Source organism: Ornithorhynchus anatinus, chromosome 15, assembly GCF_004115215.2.
Source record: "Ornithorhynchus anatinus isolate Pmale09 chromosome 15, mOrnAna1.pri.v4, whole genome shotgun sequence".
In the NCBI taxonomy this organism is placed as follows: domain Eukaryota; kingdom Metazoa; phylum Chordata; class Mammalia; order Monotremata; family Ornithorhynchidae; genus Ornithorhynchus; species Ornithorhynchus anatinus.
This window is the reverse complement of record NC_041742.1, coordinates 9,298,938-9,306,324: the sequence shown is the minus strand read 5'-3', so window position 1 is coordinate 9,306,324 and position 7,387 is coordinate 9,298,938.

Here is a 7,387-nt window from a genome sequence, read left to right as displayed (position 1 = left end):
GTGTGAACTTGGATTTTGTGGAGGGTTGGGATGGAAGAATTTTTCTTTCTCTTTAGACTTTGTAATAATAGTAATTGTGGTATTTGAAAGGCACGCAATAAATACTATTGATTAATTGGTTGCCCTCCTGAACTTCCATTCCCGTGGCTAAGGATGGTTTAATCATCCAATCCCCCTAACTCTCCCCTCAGCATCCCCAAATTGATTTCCCTCCGGTAACGAATAACGGACCATTTATCCACCCATTATAATTTGTTTAAAGATAAGCATCCAGGAAGGGGGAATTCAGGCCCCTCTGTGACTGAATTTTCTTTATCCCCTCTTCTCAGCGTGGCGATCTTGTGTGCGACGGTGACCTGGACTGCTGCGGCCTGACTTTCTGTGCCCCCAGGTACTAGTTTTTGGAAGGACGTTTCTGGAAAAGCAAGGTCCAGAAAAATCCAAGTTTTCTTTCGGGTTGTTTTCCAGGTTCTCGTTTCTGAATGTTCTCTCGGGCGCAATTATTTATACCCATTTGGAAAAAAAGGTAAGTACTTATTTCTGCCGTTGCTAGGAGACCAGTTGCTTTGAGTCCTTGTTAGAACTAGCTGTTCAGGTTCCTTGCTTTATGATAGGCTCTTGACTTCCTCTCCCGTGGGCCCCTTGCACGGAGAAAGACCGATGCCTGAAATGAACCCTTGGCTTCCTGGGCCCCATTCCCAGCCATCCGTGACTGAAAAAATCGATGAATGGTATTTACTTAGTACCTACCGTGGGACTGTATTAAGCACTTGAGAGAGCACAAGAGTTATTACAATTACGATCTCTCCTCTCAAGGAGCTTACCATCGATCCGTTGTATTTATTGAACCCCTATTGTAACTTCTCGGATACGTGGAGTGGACGAATCCTCTCCATTTGGAAAATCTCTGTTCCCACAGAGACTTTTAATAAGCAGTAATAATAGGGGGCAAAGGCAGAGCTTGTAACTGAGCAGAATGAAAAACCCAATGTGGATACTCAAAAAAAAAAAAAAAAAAAATCCAACTCGTATTATCTAATGAAATCTCTCCTGTTTCTTTACTTCGCAGTGGGAGTCTTGTCTTAATCAATCGATGGTATTTATTGAGCATTTACTATGTGTAGAGCACTATGCTAAGCACTTGGGAGAGTACAATGCAAAAGAATTAACAGACACGTTCCCTGCCCATATCAAACTCAGTTTGTGAGCCCTTTGCGGACCAGGAATCCTAATTCTCACTTGTGTATTCTTTCCTAGCTCTTAGTTCTGTGCTTTGCATATAGTAAGAGCTTATGTAATGCTCTTATTATTACTATTACTACTCAGTGCTGCAGTTTTAGCAGCATACTACTTCCTGCGGAAGAGGAAATGGTAGGCAGGAACTGGAAATGGCTCTGATGAAAGAGGGGAAGGAGATGGGTCCTACTTACACAAGGGCTTGATATATATCTTCCCTCCCAACCTCACCGAAGCGTGGCTCACTTTTGCCACAGGGGAGCAGCCAGAAACTGCTTCATCTAAGACAGTGAAAGTGCCTCTGAGAGCCAGCTCTTTCTGAAGGGGGAGTGGCGGCTGGCTGTCCGTCTGTCAGAACAGTCTGTCTCAGTTTGGCTTTGCAATTTGGGGTTTCGATATAGGGCACTTTGATATCTATTTTTAAATCTAGCTTTCCCTTTCTTGCCGCCAAGTTCCGCAGCTCGGATGCCACTCTAGACTTCACGTTGACCAAGGGGATCGCCACGGCTCTGGACGCCCTCCAAAGAAATGGTCTAAGACCTTAGGAAGTCCATATCCTTCCGTAAGCTGGCAGCTGTGGTGCCATTACATTGCACCATGTGCCGCATGTCTGTAACGTCACCCACCTCTCCTCGTCCGGGATGGACTCAGTCTCGATGCTCTAATGACAGCGTGAGCCCACCTTCAAATCCTTATTGAAAGCACATCTCCCCAAGAGGACTTCTCTAAGTCCTCATTTCCTTTTCTCCCACCCGTTTGTACGTCACCCCAATTTGCTCCCTTTATCACCAACTCCCCCTTGCCCCCATAATACTTATGTCCGTATCTGAAATGAATTTATTTATACTAATGCCTGTCTACACCTCTAGCCTGCAAGCTCGTTGTGGGCAAGGAATGTGTATGTCATGTTGTTATGTTGTACTCTTTCAAGCATAGTGCAGTGCTCTGTACACGTTAAGCTCTCTATAAATATCATCGATTAATTGGTGGCTATCAGAGGCTGAGAGCTTCTCGTTTGATGAAAAGGCAAAGTCTGAGTCCGACAGCACTTAGGCATGAGTTGCTTTTTTATTTTCCTTGTTCCCCTTCTCTGTTCCTAACCGCTTAAGAGTAATTAAAGAACCAGGGAGGCGGAGAGAACGAGAGAAAGCTGAAGACAAAGCCGGGAGAGTGGGGTTCTGGATTAGCAGAGTGGTAGAAGTGAAACGGAGGTGACCCAGAGAGAAAGGAAGATGCCTCTCACGGTGACTCTGCTCCTTTTCTGGCTCCCAGGTGAGTCGGGATGGAGACTCCTTCTGAATGTGAGATGAGGGTGTGATTTGCTTAAGGGACGTGGGATTGGTTTAGGAATTTGGGTGTCCTATCAAATCTATCAACCCTTGGCTATTATTATTATTATTAGGCTAGGCTTAAGAGAAGGGGTTCAAACTTCCCCCCCAAATCACCCCCCACACACACACACACACCATGTGATGCAACGGATCCCCCCGCTGTCCCCTCTAGATGGTCAGTGGTTAGCAGGGAATGTCTGTAATATTGTATATTGTACTCTCCCAAGCGCCTAGTACAGTGCACTGTGCACAGTAAGAGCTCAGTAAATATGACTGACTGACTCGGGACAGTTTCCCAAGGCAGGAAGAACTCTCAGGCAATGGCAAGGGTGGGAAGGGAATGGGCAGGCCTCTTGTTGAGAGGGAAAAGGAGTGTGGGGAAGTGGTGTGGCTTAGTGGATAGAGCAGCACGGGCCTGGGAGCAGAAGGAGCCAGGTTCCAATCTCAGCTCCACTGCTCATCTGTTGTGTGACCTTAGGTAAGTCACTTCACATCTCTGGGCCTCAGTTACCACCTATGTAAAATGCGTCGCTATGGGTCGAAGACGACTTGATGGCATAAGACCAGACAGGATTCCAATACTTGGTACCGAAGAGGTGGGAGTGTATTTTCCAGATGGTCTTTCACAGCAGGTGTGTGGTCCTGGGCCCGTGAGCACCTTCATTGGTGGATCGCTGACAGTGCAATGTCAGGATGGGTCTCGATGGCAGGCGTACGTTAAGTGGTGGTGCAGGGGAGAGGTCTGGAATTGCTGCTGGCTCATGGTGAAGACCACCGGACAGGAGACAACCGGTAGCCGGGCATCCATCCAAGACAGTCGTAGAGACCACACTATCATAGTGACCATGGTGAACCTCAAGGCGGGAGATAGACACCTACCGGTGTGGAATTGAGAGAGTAGGCATTAACTTTGGACACCCTGTCAGAGTGACCGTTTCCTCAGGTAAATCTCAGGTGACAGTCACCGTGTGTGCTTGTGTCTGTGGTAGAGGGAGGGATGCTGGACACACACCAGAATGACCCCACGCATCCACATACATAGAGAAGAAGAAGAAGAATTATGGTATTTGTTAAGCGTTTACTATTTGCTGAGCACTGTTGTAAGCGCTGGGGTAGATACAGGGTAATCAGACTGTCCCATGTGGGGCTCACTTTTATTTAATCCCCATTTTTACAGATGAGGTAACTGAGGCACAGAGAAGTTAAGTGACTTGCCCAAGGTCACACAGCAGAAAAGTGGTGGTGCCAGGATTAGAACCCATGACCTCTGACTCCCAAGCCTGTGCTCTTTCCACTAAACCACGCTGCTAAGAATGTCAGTCTCACAGTGGCTGCCCAGGCTCAAAGTTTGTGACATCTCTACAATATAAGCTTGTTAATAATAATAACTGTGGTATTTGGGAAGCTACCCGGGAAGGAGGCGTTTGGGAGATAGGAACGCCTCACCCCATCTCACATTCTTTGCTTATCCCAAGCAAACCCATTGTCCCCACCATTTCCTATCACGGATCCCCCTCCACACCAGGGTACATCGGACCATCTCCCATCTACCTTTTCCAGGGGATATTCCCAGATCCTCCCTCCATCCCTGAAGTCTGTGAGTGTCGCCTGGGTTAGGGTTCCACATCAAACGTCCTTAGCGCGTGTACACCTCGTCATTTATTTCACTTCTTCATTCCTTTAACAGCCTCCTTTTGTTTTTGTCGGTTGTACCTGTCGAAATAATTATCGTAATGATACTTCTTGTGTACTTGTTGCTATATGTCAGCCACTGTTCTAAGTGCTGGAATGGATACAGGATAATCAAGTGGGTTACTGTCCCTGTCCCTTATAGGCCTCAGAGACAAAGTAGGAGGGAGAAGGCTGTAACCCCCATTTTACAGATGAAGAAACTGAGGCACAGAGAAGGCAAGTGTCTTAAGTCATAAAAATTATACCCCATAGCCAGAGCCAGATTTAGAACACAGGTCCTCTGACTCCCAGGGCCATGCTTTTTCCCACTCGGCCCTGCTGTGGACAGCCAATCAGTGAATCATATTTACTGAGGGTTTACTGTGTGCAGAGCACTGTACTAAGTGCTTGGGAGAGTACAATAGAACAATATAACAGACACATTCCCTGCCCATGTCGACCAAATGTGGTATATTGTACGCTCCCAAGCACTTAGAACAGTACTCTGAACACTTTAGGTGGTCAGTAAATATGACTGGTGGATGGATGGCTCTTCCAACATATATGGGGGAGACAAGAGGATAGCAATTACAAAAAAGCAATAAGGAGGAGAGCAAACTTGCCAAGGAAAGAGTCCTATCTCATTTCTATTGGGCATTCTCTGATAGCTGGTCTGGTGCTCTGACGACTCCACTGATGAGGACGTTGATCTTTTGCCCCGACTTCCGCCCACCACCTTTCCCTTTCTGACCCAGTGATCAAGGTTAGTCATCACAGAAGAGCCACTTTTTCTAAAGCAGATTTATCATTTTTCCAGAGGTCCAGAAAGGGCCCTGCTTTCAGAACCCCAGGGCCTGGGCTGGAGACTCAAAGTCTTGGGCAGATCCCCTGAGAGGCCACACTCCTCCTGCACCCCATCTTAGAAGCCAAATTACCTGTGGAGTCTAGATTGTAATCTCGGGGTTGTTGTCTTTTTAAAATGGTATTTAAGCGTGTACTCTATGCCAGTCAGTGTACTAAGCTCTGGGAGATATACAAGCTGATCAGGTTGGACACAGTCTCTGTTCCACATGGAGCTCACAGTATTAATCCCCATTTTACAGGTAAGGGAATTGAGGCACAGAAAGACTCACCTAAGATTACAGAGCAGACCAGTGAGGTGGAGCTGGGATTAGGACCCAGGTCCAATCGACTCCCAGGTCTGTGCTTTATCCTCTAGTCAGTGCTGTTTCTTCCTCTGGGCAGGGAATGCATCTACTAACTCTGCTGCTCTTCTCATTTTTGTACTGACCTTGACGGGGAAGTAGGAGAAAATAAGGAAACGGATGATTAAGGGTGAAAAAGCGCAAGATCAGAGAGGGCAGTGAGGTTTTGAGAGTGCTGCCAGTCATAAATGGAACAGAGGGATTTCGGAGAGAAGGGATGATGCGGGTTTCAGCAGCTCTGCTCATTCTCTGCCTCCCAGGTGAGTGTGAGCCCCGTCTGCCTCTGTAGTAGGAGCCCCAAAGTAACTGCCAGTAGTGGGACTGGGAGATGGGGCTGTTGGGAGACTGAGAGAAGTGGAGTTCCTCAAAAACAAGGGAATGCTTGTTTTTTGGGTTTTTTTTTTTTTTAACAGTGTCTGTTCTGAACTCCTCATAGGAAAGGAGCATCTGAATGGAAAAAACGGTGGTATTTAAGTGCCAACCAAGTGCTGTACTAAGCTCTGGGGTAGATACAAGATAACTGGGTCAGTCCCAGTCCCAGCCGTGACTTAAATTCTAAGTAGGAGGGAGAACAGATATTTAAACGCTATTTTACTGGTGAGGGAAGCAACAAAGACAGAGCACAGACCTGGGAGTCAGGGGGACCTGAGTGCTAATCCCAACCCTACCACTTTTCTGCTGTGTGATCTTGGGCAAGTCACTTCACTTCTTAGTATGTCAATTTCCTCGTCTGTAAAATGGAGATTCAGTACCTAATCTCGCTCCTCCTTAGACTGTGAGCCCTATCTGGGACAGGGATTGTGTTTGACCTAATTAACTTGTATCTACCTCAGCGCTTAGAACAGTGCTCACAGAGTAAGCACTTTACAAAACCATTAAAAAAAAGCCAGGTGACTGGCTCAAGGCCACGCAGCAGGCAAGTGGCAGAGGCCAGAGTAGAACCCAGGTCTTTTGACTCCTATGAAAGATGGATTGATTCCCTCTAGATGCCCCTGCTCATTCCAGAGGGTCATTGAAATGGGCAACCTTCTTGTCCCTGAATGACACCAAGGGCCTTTGGAGGGAGCAGAGATGGGTTGTCATCTCCAAGCACCTGTCACCCTATTTACCTCAGTGCTTAGTGCAGTGCCTGGCGTATAATAATAATGATGGTATTTTGTTAAGCGCTTACTTAGTGTAAAGTACTGTTCTAAGTGCTGGAAGGGATATAAGGTGATCAGGTTGTCCCACATGGGGCTTACAGTCTTAATCCCCATTTTACAGATGAGGGAACTGAGGCACAGAGAAGTTAAGTGACTTGCCCAAAGTCACACAGCTGACAAGCAGCAGAACCGCATTAGAACCCATGACCCCTGACTCCCAAGCCTGTGCTCTTTCCCCTGAACCAGGCTGCTTCAGTATAGTAAGCACTTAACAATTATTTTTTGTTGTTATAATTATTTGGGGACCTAAGAAGGCCTGAAAATACTCAGGGGAAGACATGAGTGATGAGGAGTATTTGAAGGACCCAATAGGCTTATGATTTTTGTTGTGGCAGAGGAGAAGTTCTGGACCAAGAGAAGAGCAGAGCAAAGGAGGAGGCTTTGAAAGAGAACTAACAGAGAATGGTGGGCCAGGCACAAAAGTTGACGGTGGAGAAGGCAACATTTTGATTGAAACATTAGTCAATCATATTTATGGAGCGCTTACTGTGTGCAGAGGACTGTAAAAAAAAAAAAAAAAAAAATCACCTCCTCCAAGAGGCATTCCCAGACTGAGCTCCTCTTCCCCCTCTACTCCCTCTGCCATCCCCCCTTTACCTCTCTGCAGCTAAAGCCTCATTTTCCCCTTTTCCCTCTGCTCCTCCACCTCTCCCTTCCCATCCCCACAGCACCGTACTCGTCCGCTCAACTGTATATATTTTCGTTACCCTATTTATTTTGTTAATGAATTGTACATCGCCTC